Source organism: Talpa europaea, assembly GCF_964194135.1.
Source record: "Talpa europaea genome assembly, chromosome: 7".
Classification (NCBI taxonomy): domain Eukaryota; kingdom Metazoa; phylum Chordata; class Mammalia; order Eulipotyphla; family Talpidae; genus Talpa; species Talpa europaea.
Genome location: NC_140074.1, coordinates 12,645,758 through 12,663,508, shown reverse-complemented (window position 1 = coordinate 12,663,508; position 17,751 = coordinate 12,645,758). Strand labels below are relative to the sequence as shown.

At 37.4% G+C, this 17,751-nt stretch overlaps 1 pseudogene across 1 annotated transcript; it reads left to right on the top strand.

Annotated features, from left to right (window-relative positions):
* The first annotated feature begins 2,496 nt into the window (after positions 1-2,496).
* Positions 2,497-3,370, top strand: LOC311173652 (heterogeneous nuclear ribonucleoprotein A1-like; annotated as a pseudogene). Its single transcript has one exon. The product of its transcript is annotated as a heterogeneous nuclear ribonucleoprotein A1-like (transcript).
* Positions 3,371-17,751: the final 14,381 nt, after the last annotated feature.

Here is a 17,751-nt window from a genome sequence, read left to right as displayed (position 1 = left end):
CAAATAACACTTTATTCTAGGCTGCCATTTCTCCAAATAATAGTCTATTTATGTTCTGTTATAAAGGGGACAATTATCAATTTGCTTAAAAGTAAATTGTCCCCCGCCTCCCCGCCCAAGACAAAATGTCATCCCTGGTGAGCTAATGAAGTAAACAGCCTTAGTGCCAGCAAGGCACAGAGCAGGATCTCTATGATCTGGGCAGATGGGCTAAGAAGAGTACTGGAGCCCTTGGTGGCCTTTTCAGGCTTTTATTGAGCTTTTCACATCATTTGTAGTGTGGCAACCATGTACACGGTAGGCAGGGGTGCCAGGTGGGCCAGGTGGCTGGCAGGACCCCAGACCATGGCAAGTCTTCACGCTTTCTAGCTTTCTAGCATTCTTTCATGGGCTCTTCTCTGCTTTCTCTGCTTCTCTGCTGCTGCTTCTGCTGCCGTTGCTACTGGCATCCCTGTGATACCGCCCTTATATGCCAGTCTCTCAGCCCAGGTGTGCCCACCTATGCAAGCCAACACCCTACTCAAGGTGTTCGCCATCAGGCACACATGTAGGACCGCAGGGGTCTATCATTAATGCTAATGGCAGGAGGGCAGAAAATCCTGACAATTTTCATTTACCCTACAAAAGCAGAGTTGCTATTACTTCTATATTAAAATTTATTTGCCTATATGTAATTGACTAAAGGTTTAAGTATTAATCGAAGAAGCTTCAGACATTTAAACCTAATATTCTTTATTAGCTCTGATTGCTTTTTCTCCCTTTACTATTTGGAAGCAATAAAGGTGCTTCTACAATAGCTTAGGACATCAAGTCCAACAAAAGACTATACATTTTTTAAAGACACTTATTATCAGAGACTAGTTAATATCCCTTTATCTTTTTGTCCCTTTATTCAAATAAAAATAAGACCACTTTTAGATTTTTAGTATCTTTTTCCCTGCAAAAATAGACAATGAATTCCAATTCACTGTGAGATTAAAATAAAATAATGTTTCCTTTACAAAAGACAACCTTTGCTACCCTTGGGTGAAATTGGCAAATATTTATATAATAAATTTTTGCTTATTTTTCCATGAGTGTATCGACAATAGCTAGAGCAGTTATTTCTTTTAGTTACAAGAAAAATAAACCTAAATTCAGTTCACAGAGGCAAGAATAAAGGAATTTATTGACTCACTATCAAAAGGGAAGGAGAGCAAAAATGCAGTTTTCAAAAACAAATGATACATGGAATGGCAGGAAAAAAAGCACAGTGACATGAAAACAATCAGAAACATCTCTCTTACTCTCTGTCTCTATCTCACACACACACACACACACATACTTCTTTTCTCTATTGACTTTTTCTTTCATAATCACTTTTTCCAACACAACTTGAACTTCAATCATCAGTGGCTCAGTTCTTACCATCAGTAAGTCAAGGAATTTCTACTTTTGTTCCACCTAGCAAGTTCAATAGGTAGTCCTTAATGGTCCAGGCTGAAGTCATCTCTCCTCTGGACCACTTTACCTGGGGAGTGAGGATATGCTACACTGCTCTGATTTACCCAATGTAATCAGGTACCTGCCTCCTCAAAAACTGTAATCGGAGAGGCATGGATCTAGCACTGACTGTAAAAGACCAGTGTTGGAGTGAGGAAGTATTCTCCAACAGAAATGGAATAGAGCAGACATATGGCAGAATATATGGCAGAATATGGAGTGGAGCAAGGCCCCTGTGACAATGTCTGTGTCAAGAGCAGACATGTGGCAGAATATGGCAGATTACAGCAATGCAAGACACTCCTATTTTTGTCAATCACTATGGTCCATAAGAAGCAGTAAGGCGGGCCTCCCCTGGTGGTGTAGAGGTTGAGCGCTGGGCTGCGGAGCTACCCACAGCCTCTGCAGCACCAGTTTAATCCCCTGCTGCCAGGCGAGGGTCCCACATGGCACGCAGACCTCTCCTGCTGCGTTCACTGCTCCCCTCAGCAGTGTGTTTCGTCAGTCTGCCTGTTCTGTTCCCTGCTCTGGCTCTGGTGAATTCTCTCACCCTCCCGTGCTTCTGACTGTACCCGGTGCTTGTATAAATAAATAAATCTTAAAAAAAAAGCAGTAAGGATATATTTATCTTTGAGAAGATGAGTAATGAAGGATTGATTGTATATCACTGTTGCAAATGTATCTCTTGTTGACCTAATAAAGTGATTCAGTACCATCTTCCATCCTTCCTTTTGTGTTGAAGGATGTATACTGGAGTTAGCAACAAACAACAAAGAAAACAACACTAAAGACAGATTCTCCTAATTCCGATGACTTCCATCAACCATCTAAGAATTGGAAGACTGACTTAATTAGGATATTAAGATAAAAAAAAATTAGTTCATGATAAATCCAGATAACAGTTCTACAACAAATTTTGAAATGGTCAAGATTTAAACTGTGTGACATTTGAGTCTGAAAAAATCAAAAGCATGACTTTTCAAGAAATTGGCAAGTACTTTCTGCTCATGAACAATGATCATCGTAGATGCCTCTCCTCCCTCTGACTATGTCAGAGTCCTCCGAGGATCCAGAACAGCTGTGGAAGCTCTTCATTGGAGCTTTAAAACAACCAATAAGAGATTGATAAACCATTTTAAGCAATGGGGAACACTCAAGAGTAGATAGTAGTGAGAGATCCAAACATCAAGCATTCCAGAGGCTTTGGGTTTGTCACATATGCCACCATGGAACAGATGGATACTGCCATGAATGTAAGACAGATGGAAAAGTGTGGAACCAAAGAGAACTATGTCAAGAGAAGATTCTCAAGAGTCTGGTACCACTTAACCGTGAAAAAGATTTTTGTTGGTGGCATTAAAGAAGACAATAGAGAACATCACCTAAGAGATTATTTTGAGCAGTGGCAAGTAGAGAGGCTTTGCTTTGAACCTTTCATGACCAAGATTCTGTAGAAAAGATTGCCATTCAGAAACACCACACCGTGAATGGCCACAACTGTGAAGTAAGGAAAGCCCTATCTAAGCAAGTGATGGCCAGTGCTTCATCCATCCAGAGAAATCAAAGTGGTTCTGGAAACTTTGGTGGTGGTTTTGGTGTGAATGACAACTCTGTAGTGGAGGAAACTTCAATGGTAGAGGTAGCTTTGGTGGCAGCCATGATCGCTGTGGACATGGTGGCAGTGGAATAATAATGGAAGCAACTGTGGAGATAGTAAAAGCTACAATGATCTTGGTAATTACTACAATCAGTCTTCAAATTTTGGACCCGTGAAAGAAGGAAACTTTGGAGGCAGAATCTCTGGCCCCTATGATGTTAAAGGCCAATACTTTGGCATACCACAAAACCAAGGTGCTATGTAATTCCAGCAGCAGCAATAGCTATGGCACAGGCAGGAGGTTTTAAGTAACTCAGGGAAACAAAGCTTAACAGGAGGGGAGAGCCAGAAAAGCGATGGGCAAGCTGAAGGTCACAACAGATTTGTGAATTCTGCCAAGCACAATGGTGGCATGGCCTAGCACACAAAGAAGACATGTTTTAGACATCACTCATGTGCACGGGCAAAAAACCCAAGGACTGGGCCTCCCTGGTGGCGCAAGGGGTTAAGACGCAACTTATGAAGCTAGCCACAGCCATTGCAGCAGGAGCTTGATCCCCAGCCAAGGAGCTACCCACATGGTGCAGCAGACCTCTCCTATCATGCCCATGCTCCCCTCAGCAGTGTATTTCAGTCTGCCTGCCTGTTGTGTTCCCCACTCTGTCTCTGGTGAATTCTCTCACCCCCCACACCTCTGGCCTGTACTCCAGTTCTTGTATGCATAAATAATCTTTAAAAAAAATCTCAAGGACTGTATTTGTGACTAATTGTGTAGCCTGTTGTTTTTACTTTTATTCTGTGGAAAGTATAAAGTATTCCAACATAGGGTGTTAACATAGTTTGTTTTTTTTTCACCCATGCTGTTGGATTGCTAAATCTAATAGTCTGATCATGGTGTTGAATAAATGTGTCTTTATAAAAAAAAAATCAGAAAGAATTTCACAAAGTAGACAAAAATTAACAAAATTGATTATTTCAGCAAAGGTAGCATGAAGGTTTTGGAAGTATGAGGTTTCCTCCATGCTTCAAAGATTTTTCAAATCATTCCTTATATACTTCTTGTCTGTCTTTTCATTTCACAGATAATTGCCAATATTCTCACTTACTTTTATAATAATTGTGGTAGTCAGTGAAAACTCCATAAAATATTTTTATTCTCTTTCTAGGTAAGTAATAGATTAAACTTCCATGCCATCTTGAAGTTAGATGAACTGCACTGGACTTTGAAATAAGCTGATGTGATATGTATCCTTTCCAGATGGAAATTCTAAGAACCAGTGCACAATTTGCTGCATTTTCTCTTTCCTTCCCTCACAGGGATTGGCAATTTTCCAGATAGTTGCTGCTCTGTCTCCCATGAAACCTGCAAGAATGATGATGATGATGATAATATGTGTGTACATTAGAATCTTGCCTATGTCTGAAAAGGAAGTTTTACCAAAGGAAAGAACAGCATTTTGTTGTGGGAGGTGAAAGTAGAAAACAAGACATCTAATATTGACAACTCCATTTGACCCCATTGGAAGCATTTCAAATAGAAATAAAATGTGGTAGTATAATAAGCAGGAAAACATTACAAAGGGAAGATATTAAATGTTTAAAAGCAACCTGAATTAGATTTGGGTTATATGAGAGTTTTTGGACAATGATTCATTCTAGTTTTTGAAGAGTGCTATTACAGATCTTATTAAGATCTCTCTATGGAGTGTTTCCTGGTCTGTAAAATGAAAAATACAATTCTTAGTTGTTATAAATAGATTTTTTTAATAGTTGTCATAGTTCTTAGAATCGTGATTCACCTATAACCACTGAAGGGGGGAGGGTGGTGAAGGGAGTAGTGTCATGGAACCAGACTTGCAATAAAATTCCAAATTGGGCTCTTATGTAATGAATGCCCTTAATAAAATCACTTAACTCCCCCTCTGTCTTACTTTCTGAGAAAAAAAATTAACTTTCAGTGTTGTTTTAAGGAATACAGTATACATATTAAATATATTATAGTGTGTGTGTGTGTATGTGTGTGTATACACAAAATCGAGAATACAGTTACTAGCATCATGGTAGAACACAAAGCTCCCAGACCTCAGCAATGACATTAGTTCCAGAAAACCTAGTCCCAGACCTCAGCAATGACATTAGTCAGCCAATATCTCACACTACTGTCTGTAAATCACAATAGTTTTGAATATCTGTGGATGGGTACCTGCAGTTTTTCTTGCTTCCTCGGGCCACCACCCATACTTGCCCCATGCCTGGCATGTTCCTCAACACAACCCAGGACACCAATGCCACAGCTATTTCCTTCAGGTTGCTGCTTATCACTCTCCACAAAAATTGATGTTGAAGTGAGTATTTCTGCCTTGCATGGAGCTGTAACATTAAATCTAACAGTCTGATTGCTTAGACCCTGAGATGTTTTGGATTTCTGTACACTCTACCAGATTATATACATAATGAGCAATAGCTGTATGTTGTGAATAGTTTTTTTGTTTTTTTGTTTTTTTTCAGAAAAAGACTCTAAGGTCAATATTTTTATACTAGGGATTTCAGGAGTGCACTGAGGAACAAGCCCAGCAGGTGTGTGCCAGAATCAACTTGTACTGACATATAAGGATTAATCGTGTACACCTCTTTTCAATTCTGCATTCAATGATGTCAAGTTGGTGGCTTAAATTTGGCCATGGTGAGATCCACACTTGGAAACTGGCAAATGCAATAAAGTCTCCTCTCCCCCTCCACAGGAGATTCGTTTGCTAAACACTTACCAATATAGCCCCATGTGAGAGGAGGAAAAGGCAGAACTGGGTGGAGGAAAATGTTGAGTTGCTTTGAGTTGGCTTTATCCACCATGATAGCTCTTATGCCATAAACCAAAAAATCAAATGGGTGTTCCACCAAACATTTAGTGCCTCCATTCTAATTTTATTGTCAGAACAGGTAATGACAACTGGTCCATAGATGCTAGTGGTCACACTCTTTGCAAAATGGACCAGAACTTCATCTATTGCCTGGCCCACCTATGTCCCAATTCTATGATGACATGTTGGGTTCCCTTGGTATCCATCTCAGGTAGGACCTTAAGTCCAACAGTCCCTGAAAAACCTAAGTATTTCCCTTTCTCAAGCGTAAAAGTAACCCAAGCATAAAGTTAAATATCTGTTATAATATTATTATCAGCACAACTCCAGATTACAGCAATGATGCATTTGTTTCAGGTTCAAGAGATTTGTGTGCAGGGTATCTGTTAGGGAATGTGATCTCCCGAACCATTATGACTTATATGGAAATGAGGAAAAAGGATTAAATAAAAGGAGAAAATGAACTAAAATGCATTCCAAAGAGGCCTCAGCCAACTCCATAGAGATCAGAGTATAACCTTGAAAAAGGTTGCCCTCTACTATGACCAATTTCCAGAGAGGGACTCAACCCAAAATATTTGATGCCAGGAGTAATCCTAAGAAGAGGACTCAGCTGCAAGTCTTTGGCAACCAAAATTTCAGCAGCTGAGGGAAGGTCCTGAAGTGGGGGTCTTGAAAGCATACTACTGTGTCCATTAGACTGTCGGATTAAAATAAGGGCCCCCGACACTATCTACAGAACAGTATTTTCCAATAATCGTAAGGATCTGATTTCAGCCTAACATACTAATCTCATTCTTTCAGCCTATATCCTCTCACATCAATTCTAAGGTACTTCCACAAAGTTTCATATTATCACACATATCTGAAAGGCTTCCTGGGATGCTTATCTATGTATAAACTATGGTCAAAGTCACTTTGGTTTACTTTCCAGAAGCTTCCTCAACCACCTTGTAAAGTGAATATATTAGGAAATATCCCAAAGGTAAAAGAGCTATTCCAGCCTGACCCATCTATATCAATGGTGCTTTTTTTAAGGTATCCTGTCACAATTATTATCACTGGACCATTGATAATCTTGAGTTATACTGAAGATATATTTGCAGTAGATATTTAGCTTACAAAACAGATATAGTGCAGTCAGCAGGAAGAAGAAATAATTCTCTCATTAGAATAACCAGGCAGTTAGGGGAAGACCTTGACATATGGGTAATATTTTTAGAAAATTTCAGAGGCACAGTTATATGGCAGTTGCAATTAGTTTCTAACAAGGAATTAGATTTGTTTATATATGCTTCAGGGGGAAGAAAGATTATGGAGGATATTTTCAAGGCAGCAAGTGTGCTGGAAATTGATGAAATACTGAACGAGATGCTAAAAAATAACTTTTTTGTAACTGATATTCAGGTCTGTATAACTGGCCATGCTAAGAGAGCAGTGAGCTAATATGTTTCAGGCTGATTTTCTATCCAAACAAGCTTGGAATAGTTTAAGCAATTAACAAGCTTTCTGAGCTAATTCAAGATTGTAGGAAAAAACTGTAATGTGCAACATGCTCATATGGGAACTCTTAGAAATCATTGCTATGATTGTCAAGTGATGAAGCCATAATCATAATGTTGGCAGCCATAGACCTCCTGACTCAGAGGTTCCTGTGAATTGAATATTCTCATTAATTGAGTTCCCTTTGGGTTTCTGCATCTAGAACTTGAAAAAAACAAATGGTCTTTTATGGAAACTGGCAATACATGATGTCCTACTGGAATCTATACTGATTTAATATCATTGCTAATATTCTCTTACCAGATTTATAAGAAGAAAGTGACTTACTCTCAACAGACCAATATAGTATATGGAAGAGAAAAAGCCCAGGCAAATTTAACCGCCGACATAACTGACTGAATATAAGAAGTCTAGTTCTGAACGAGATCATTTGTAAAATCACAAAGCCAAAAACTTAACTTGTTGCATGAAATTCATCTGTGCTGTAAGTTGCTGCCTACACTTGTGATACAGATATAGAGATACCAGAGCACCACTGAAGAGTTCTCGTTTACGATAGATAAACTGTGTATCTGTTTTTGCTCACTAGTAACAATTTTAAACTAGGTATAAAAGATATGACTTAAAAATGAGGTAGACAGAAATGCAATTATTATATTCATGCTAGTTTTGAGAATAGCCCAGGGCATACTTTCCATTTCCCTTCCTCTGTCATTAATGTTTATATTTTGAATAAAATAATATGTAGTTTGGTTTTCCCTTTGCACTCTGCATCAAAGCAATGCAGAACGAAACACAGATACTCCTTGGAGCATGGTAAGTATGTCCCCTCTCATTTTCCTCAGAATCCTTACATCTGCAGTTTAGTTCTCTTCAAGTTGAATGAGAGGGAGAGAAAAAAAGATATGCACAAAGCAAAGCAAAGATATAGAGCTTATGTGGAGACTCTTGCTTTGAAAAGAACTCTCAAAGTAATGATTGGTATATGGAACTGAATTCAATCAAATAAAAATGAAACCTAATAAATGTCGACAGAGTTGTAACAAAAGCATGAACTCAGAATTCTTACAGCTGTTCAAGACCTAAAATAATACTTGAACATCCAACCTTCTATGAACAGGTAGTAAGCTGAGAAAGCAGTACATCTTCCCAGCAGAGCAAATTTCAAGATGGCACTTCAGATGCATCCAAGAGGAATAATGAAAGAGAAACTCCACCTGTATATGGTAGATTGAGAGAATACAGAACCACAGATAATTTTTCAGAAATCAGATCTGGGCCTACTTAACAAACACCAGTCACCTCTGGGTAAGAGCACCCTCACAATCCCTGCCATGAGTATCTCAAGAGTTGTTACAGAGCCAGTAAAGATTGTATTTTATACTCACTCCATTTCTGAAGGTAGTCCTTACTGTACTCAACCAAAACTCATTCCACCATCATAAATTGTGTTTCAAAGTGGAAAATTTTCATGTAATAGTCCCCTGAGCTGAGAAGAGTTATACCTGGAGCTAACAGAGATTACTTTGCATCCCTCAGAGATTCTGGATTTAGACCATGATCCTATGATTAATTAGATAAGACAGTTGGATTTTCTCTGTTAAGAAGGGGATTCGTATGAATGTTCTGTATTTGGGTAGAAGAAGCAACTAAAGATCTGGTGACAAGAGCTGATAGCGCTCTCAATATCTGTTTTGCCTCTCTTTCCAGGTAAGGATAAAACAACACTTCACAATATTACTTTCCCTTAAAATTAGGTGGGGTTAGGGCCTCCCCTGGTGGCGTAGGCGGTTGAGCACAGCACTGTGAAGCTGTCCGCAGCCTCGATCCCAGTCGGCTGGTGAGGGTACAACATGGAGCGGCAGACCTCCCCTGTTTCGCCAGCTGCTCCCCTCAGCAGTGTATTTCGTTGGTCTGTCTGTTCTGTTCCCCGCTCTTTCTCTGGTGAATTCTCTCACCCTTCCCCACATCTGGCCTGTACTCCAGTTCTTGTATAAAATAAATAAATAAATTTTAAAAAAAAATTAGATGGGGCTGATTTACTGGTTCTGGTTCTAAAATTAGGTGGGGCTAAATTACTGGCTAAGGACTTTGAGAGGAAGTGACATATGTCAATTCTGAGCTAAAGCAGAAAAGAAACAGGTATACACTCTCCATGTACTTTCTTCTCCTGCTACAGAAAACACAAAGACTCACAGGGAGGTCCTAAAACTGAGAACTAGAGCAGCCAGAGCTAAGAAAAGTTAACCTGGAGAGTTATATGCAGCAAAGTGAGTAAGAAGGAAAAGTAAACTCTCATTGTATTAGGCCACTGAGACTCTTTTCTCCACAGAAAAACCTAGTCTAGTCAGACTAGATTTTAATGAAATCTAGATTTTAGTAAAATTATGCATATTTCATTTAAAATTCTAATTTTTATTCAACATTTCTTTCTTTTAGCATTTTCAGGATGCAATACCATTACATTTTGAGATCTACTATTACTGAAAAGTGTCTGCCAATTCAAAAATGTACTCTAAGTAATCTTTATCTTCTAACAGTTTTTATAATTTTGTCTTTTAAATCATGTCATTTTATCACGATTTTTCTGTGTAAGATTTGTTTGCAACTTTTTCTTGCTTGAGATTCAAACTATTCCTTCAATTTGAAAATTTGTTTTCCTTAGAAACTTCATTAGCTTGACTAGTTAATATTGCCTTCTAGACATATACTAACTCTCATTTTTACTTCCATATCTCTTTACTAATATTTTAACATAACTTTAACATAACATAACATATTTTTCCATAACTTTCTCTCTCAAATGGTGCATTCTGAGAGACTTCCTAAGACTTATTTTCCCACTCATGAATTCTTTTTTCAGCTGCTGCAATGTCTGATTTACTGTTTAACCACTGCATTCAGAATTTTTGATATATAGACTATGTATAAGCCTTTTCAAACTTAATTATTTTTTGCATTTATTAATTATTTTTATGCATTTTTGTTCCTGTCTTAGGACTTCTATTTGATATCTCTTTGAATAATTGAAATAAATGTATATAAACTTTTCTTTCAAAAAATTTTGGTATGTCCTAGTACTAAACATCTAAATTCTTCCATTTACTGAATATGTGACTCTCTCCCACAGTGGTTCATTCTGTGTATTTTGAACACTCACTATAAATTTATTTTCATCCTCCCATTCTGTATTTTTTTTTTGGAAAGTCAAATATGCTCTGAATTGTAGAAATGTCTACCATAGCAGTTCTTTGATCAACTACAAGTTCAGGGTATTTTCTCACCGGTTCTTCACTGCCTCATAATTTCTTGGCCCTTCATGACATCTGACACAATTATTAAGTTTTCATTTTTCATGAACATTTTTCACCTATGACCAACCTAATGGAAGATAATCTACCTGAATGCTTCCTAGAGATGAGGAATAGAGATTTTCTATTGTTCATTTCAGGGATGGGGCAACCCTTGATGACTCTGTGTTTAGGCAAGAAGCTTAGTGCCAGTTCTCTACGCATTTGAACTCTGTGGTTAAATATTTCTCCTTCTGTGTGTATCTAAAACACAGAACCAAGGCATTAAGATAGTGATATATTTTCAAGTGCTTTTGCTCACAGCCCTGATGGTGCATGGTTTCGTCATTTTTGCCTGTTTCTTGGTTTTGAGCTTGACTGTTTCCAAATAGCTCTGTTTTATTTTAGCCAGCATTTACTTGTGTATAGAGCTATTTGAGCCCTACTTGACATATTTCTTGTAAAAGAGAAAAGCAAATCAAGACATTTTAATTGTGATTGAACAAGAAACATAAAACAGAGAAATAGATACCTATAACATCTAAGAGAATGCCACAGCTCTGCATTTACTCAATATTTCTTGTACACTTTCTATATTCCAATAAGTCTCTGAGATTTAATTTATGCAAAAGCATTAATACCTGTCATTAAGTTTATTCCTGAGACTTTTGAAACTATGTTTTCCACCTATTTACAGATGAAATACAAACACTTGTATGGTCTCAGTAAGCTCTCCATTATTGCATGTAGGTATTAATCATTTAGGGTGTCATTAAACTAGTCCACCTAGAGACAAGGTGTCTTGAAATTTAACAGTGACCATGGAAATGAATAAAAGCTCAGATTTAAGAGATATTTTAAAATTACAATTGATAGGACTTCATAGATGTGAGAAGTGCTAATGACGGAAATATACCTAGGAAGACATCATGTTCTGCCTTGATGGTGGATGGCAGTTCCACTGATTAAAAGGAAGAAGACTAAAGAAGGAGCAGATGTGAAGTGAGGATGTGAAGATTCTAATATAGGATGAGAGGCCTGTAACAGACTTGTACTAAAAACTATTGAATAATTTATTGTTTCATTGAAGGAGTCACCAGATACACTGAGTAACTAAAGGGAGCAGGGATGAATAACCAATGACCAAGAGCTAGACAAGATACCTGAATACCCTCTTCCAGAAGAGTTGTGATGTGGTCAGGTGGTCAAGTGAAGCCTCTTTTCATACTGCTTGAAGAAAGATATTGAGGTGGCATTAAAAACACTCCAGCTTCATATCTGACTCATCACAACTATTAGTCTTCAGAGATGAAAAAATAAAATTTGTCTTTCTGCAATGAAAATATACAGAGCAAGAGGTATGACAGAAATAAAAAGGTCCAGTTGCTTGAAATATTAAATGGATTTGGCAGTGCAGAAACATTTCCTTCTCAGTAGCATGCCAGCATCTTTATGCTGGAGTCATCAGCACAGTCATTAGCATCTTAATTTAGCTGTGGGTATTTTGTGTGTGTAGTATATGGAGTGCATTTTTAAAGGCTTTTGCTGGACAGTCTAGCTGTGATAGAGTGTTGAAAGCGAGCCTGAGGCATTTCTTGTCCAACATTGTGCATGTCCCTAATGAGAAAGGAAGGATTTCATTGCCAGACAAATATGTGCAAGAGACTAATAAGCCAGCTAGAGCTATTACCAGAGTAGAAGAGCCATCTCAGTGACAGCATGACTGAAGTGTAGTCTATGCTGTCCTCTGCATTTGCCTGAAAACATGAATCCATATCAGCACTCTTTGTCTGTCTTAAGGAAACCATCATGGACTGTAAGCATTTCAAATTTCAGAATTGGCGTATTTCCATGATGGAGGAATATATAAAGTTGTACCCCCCAAAAAAATGAACCCACAGAAATATAATCAATTCCATGATGGAAAAAATAAAAGAAAGTATCTGTATTTGTTCCATCATTGCCTTCCCTTCCCACCCACCCACACCGAAAAAAGAGATCCATAAGTTCATGAACCTCATCATCATCTTTTTATCTGATAGATAAGGCAGTGAAAGGTACAGAAGAAAAATCTCCTCAATATAGCTTCCTCTATGGAGTGTAAAAACTTTGGGGAAAGATAAGAATGTTTTCATTAATTCTACAAGCAGATATTGATGTCCTACTACTCTGAAGCCTCTACATACCCAGGTGGACAAAAATGAGAGGCTGCATCTCCAGTTAAGTTTAGGAGTGTATGTCTAGTCATTAGCAAACTTACAGGCCAGTACTTCTAAGTGAATTCTGCCTCTTTTCTCTACACCATTTCTTACTTCTAATATTCTTTTCTCTTTTCAGTCTTCTACTTTCAAAGTTTTCTCTCAGAAAAAAATCCCTGACAAAATTCAAAGGCCTGTTTAAATGGCCTATTTAAAAGAACTGAAATAGGACTATATGAAATCTTCATTCTGGTAATAAAATGCACACATTTGAACAAAAAAAATATAATGTTATACACACTCATGAAAATAAAACAAAAATAGCAAATATCAATAGTTTTAATTGATTTTTTTCAACTCCCCACTTTTTTCTTTCCAATCCATTGCACAGCAACTAAGAGAAAGAGCATAATACAATGCAATTCTAGTCCTGTCACCTTTCCCATGAAAACCTTTCAATAGCTTTTTAAATATCTGAAGATGTTTTGCAATGTCTGGAAAAGACAATGAAAGATAACTAATTCTTGTGCCAGGTGGAGGATTTGCATGGGTGAGGACCTCCAGGAGAGTAGTTCATGAAATGTGATTATGGACATCAATGAGCCTACGGAGTCTTATAAAAAAAAGACCACTCCACTCGAACATGAAGTTGGCCAACAAGTATACTCAGTCTCCATCACGAGGCAGTACTAGATGGCTGCTTGCTGCTAACTATACACATTCCTCCTAGAAGTGTGGCTTTATTGAAGTCATTTAATCACTTTGGACATCATTTTCCTTTAAATAAAGCGGAGATGAGATATCTGCCTTCTCTATTATCTAAGAAATGTCTAAGAATAAAATGATGTTAGTACGAAAAGTACTCCCTGACATTTCCAGGGGTGGGAAAGACTGAAGTTAAGTTCCTCAATCTTGGTGAGCAAAACGTACTCTGTATCTTTTCCAGGCCTGTTTTATCCTTCTTTACTTCAGTTTCCTCAGGGATCTGTACAGAGGTTTTGAATTGAGAGTTTTTATTTCTAAATGCCATCAGCTATCACCAGAAATATATTTAAATAAACAGCAGAATCAATTTTTGCTTGGGATCATACATACTTAAATTTTTTTAGATGAAAACATTTGAAAAAATTCTATGGACTTTTACAATTAATTCAATTTAATTTTGACTCCATTTAGCTCCCAAAAACGTTAAATTTATTTGTATATCTGAAAAGAGAGTAAGGTAGACAAGCTTTTCTTCTTTATTTGCCTTTTTTTCTTTTTGCAAAGCAGGAAAGAATATCAAATCAGAAAAACCAAGACTCTCAAAAACAAAACATAAAATTGCACATCCTACTTTCAGTGAAATAGTCCAAATGAAAGAATCAAATTGCTGTTACTCTCATTTAAAAAGCTCAGCAATATCTAAAACGAATGAGTCAAAAGCTTGTTTTTGTATCACTTATCTCAGATTTCCCTTTTCAGGAACATTTTTGAAAGTAGAAATAATGTCAGTGATAGTTTCATCTCATGTTCTGGAAAAATAGAGCAGAAAATTACCCACCCTTGGTGCACTGGATGTAGAACTGCCTAAATTATTCAAACAAACCATAGCACCTATGCTTGCACTGACTTCTGAATGATTCTCTTTGATATAAGCTACTTCCCTATAGTGAGCATTCAGCTTTAATTTTTACTGGCCATCATTCTCAGAACTTTCTATTCTAGCATTCTGTTTATATACCATAGCATTGTCAAAGCCCTAGTTGATTTCTTAACTACCACAATGGAAGGCTCATATCAAATTTGTTTTCAGTGGCTTTACCTAGCCAAGAAAGCTAATAGTTCATTCATTCAAGCACTGGAAAACATTTAACAATCCCTTTGTGTATTAGAACAGTACTAAATATATAGCATACAGAAATGAAAAGCCATAGTTCCTGCATTCAAAGATGTCACCACTCAGTTGGTACAGACAATTAAAGAGATAATTCCTATAAAGTTATACAAAACAATGAGAGAGACACTACACAAGCAGAGATAAAGGGTTCATAACTCAACTGAGAGAAAATCAATCAAACCTTGATCAAGATTATATTTGAGTTGAGCCTCAAGTGGGGCAATATTGCTTTCTAGAGGATATTTGGCAATGTCTGGTGACATTTTTAGTTGTCACAGTTGGGAACTTTCGCTGTTATCTGACAAGTAGAGGGAAAGTATGCTGCTAAGTATCCTGCAAAGCAGAAAGCAGCCCCAACAAAGAATGATACGGTCTAAACTGCCAGTAGTGCCAAGATAGACAGACCTGTTATAAAGAATAGAAATATAATTTATACTGGTTTAATCTAGAAAAAATTCACATATTTGAAAAATCTAGGGGTATAGTCATTAACTGAACCAGTAAATAGTGAATGCCTACTAAGAGTCTGGGGATGTCCTAGGCAAAGGACATAAAGAATGAACAAAGCAGAAAAAGCCCATCTTTTCATATTTATCTCACCAGAAGGAAACAAACCATAACAAACAGGAAAACACACAAAATGTTAAACAGTGAAAATTCTAAGGGGTAAAATTAAGTAGGGTAAGGGATAAAATTCATTTTAGAGAACCGAGAATTGCTGCAAAAGAGGTGATCAGAATATAGTTCCTATTTTAGGTAGGATTGTTTGAGAAGTTCTTATTTATTTGTAATATTTGAACAGGAAATTGAAAATTTGAGGAAGCCATGTGAATATTTGGGGGAAGAACATTCCCAGCAGAAGGTACAGACCCCTAGAGAGAAAGGTGACAAAAATGTTAAAGAACCCCAAGGAGGCCCATTTGACTGGAGTACAAAGAAATGTCAGGGGCATTGGGAGGAGATGACACGGGGGTACTTGGGGATGGGGGCGCTGGTTCACACAGAGCATTATGCACAATTGAATTTACTGGGAGTGAGATGGAAAGGTTGTGAGCAGAGGATTAAAAAAAAGGGAAGGTCTGAGACAGAAAGCAATGTAACTAGAAATCTGTTAGACTGAGTGTGGCAATTCTGTTGAGAAGAGACTGCAGCCTGGGAGACCAGGCAGGAGGCTATGATGCTTCCCTGAAAGCACTTGCAATCAGCAACAGGCCAAAGTACATCATTTTCAACTAAAAAGGACTATCTCAGACACTATGAAAAGGATTATGTAGGTTCTCTGAGGCACAGACTTCTATGGCTTTGCTGAAATAACAGCAAATCATACTACTGAACTGAGTTGGGATTTCTAGGACTCTGGTTGGAGAAGCTGGTGGACTTAAAAGATTGCTGATCCAAGGTCAAACTGAACAAGAACTCCATAAGACTGTATGAGTTCATGAAGGGTGATTACGGATTTGATTGAAATACTGCTGATTCTTAAATGTCCTATTTCCTGGATATAAGGAACCTCTTTCTCTTATCTCTTAACTATCTATAGTTCATAAACATTTAGTAGATTATACTTTTGTAAACAACAGAAATGAAATACAATATTTTTTTTTTCTCTTTGCCTACTCCCCCTACAACTCAGGGACTTTTGAGTACCATTATTTTCATGGCAACATAATGATTTGCATTGGCTCAATAAAAATATGACCTGGGACAAATATAATTAGAAATATTGATTATATAGCCAAAGCTTTGACAAAGCATACTTGAAAATGCTGTGCATAAAATGAGATATGACCAGACCATTTTAAGAAACTAAGGTCAATTTTATTGAGTCAATGCTTACAAAGCCCTCTTGGGAAAATCAGCTTGTGATGTAAGAAAATAAATAAATTTAATAAAAATAAATAAATCTATAAGTACTGCAGGTAAAATCTGATGACAAATTCTTGGTTCAGCTTCCTAGACTCAAGAAGCTTTTAAAAATTTAATCCGATATTCCTTATAAAAACTTCCAGCAAAATAAACGTTAAAAAGACCTATGTGGTTAATTACCATTCTTTCTACACCTATGTAAGTATTCAGGCCAAATCTAATGAAACCAAACTTATTTTGTGACTGAGAATAATCTTACTTTGATTGTCATTGATTAAAAGAAAAAATGACTATAAAGAGAAATTTTATGTTTCAAGAGAAAACTATACAGTACAACCTCATGAATTTTTAATTCTGGTGCTGTTCATCGAGCTATTTCTCACATCTTTGCAAACTACATGGATTTGCTATCTACCTATACATTAAACCAAATCCTGTTGTCTTATACAAATTGTCCACCCTTACCAAATTTTAAACTTTTGCAGTTTCCTTCAATATCTGACTAGAATTGCCCAAATTAATTTTCCTAATTTTCTCCCCGCCCTCCTGACTTGGAAGTACTGAGAATTAAAATCTGATTTCCCAGATTCTTAGTGGGATTTTAGCTTGTCATGTAGCTAACTTTTTCTGCAGGATCTGAAGACCTGTACATTGAAGGTAGATAACTAGATACAATCATCAAAGGACTTGTCACTACGGCAGATCACATAGGGGCTACCTGCATGCCGACAGCTGCAGCTGTGTGGGGACTCCAGAAATTCACCAGAACTACCTCTTCTTCATGCTTTGCTCTGGAAAATAACCAAGACTGGACAATCTTACCAAAACCTCCTGGGTGTCTATGACATCACCAAAAACATTCAGACTGCAAAATGGGAAATTGTCAAATTGTCACTGTCACATCCTCATTCCAACATGGACAGATATCTTAAGTCCAATGCCAGGGAATCTTCTCAACCTGCTCTCCTCTGGACTCAGAAACTAGGTTTATAGTCTGCTTCAATCACACCAAATATCCTCTCCTGCCAAGTCTCAGTAGATGTTTCAACTAATCCTTCATTCACAGCAACCTTGCTAA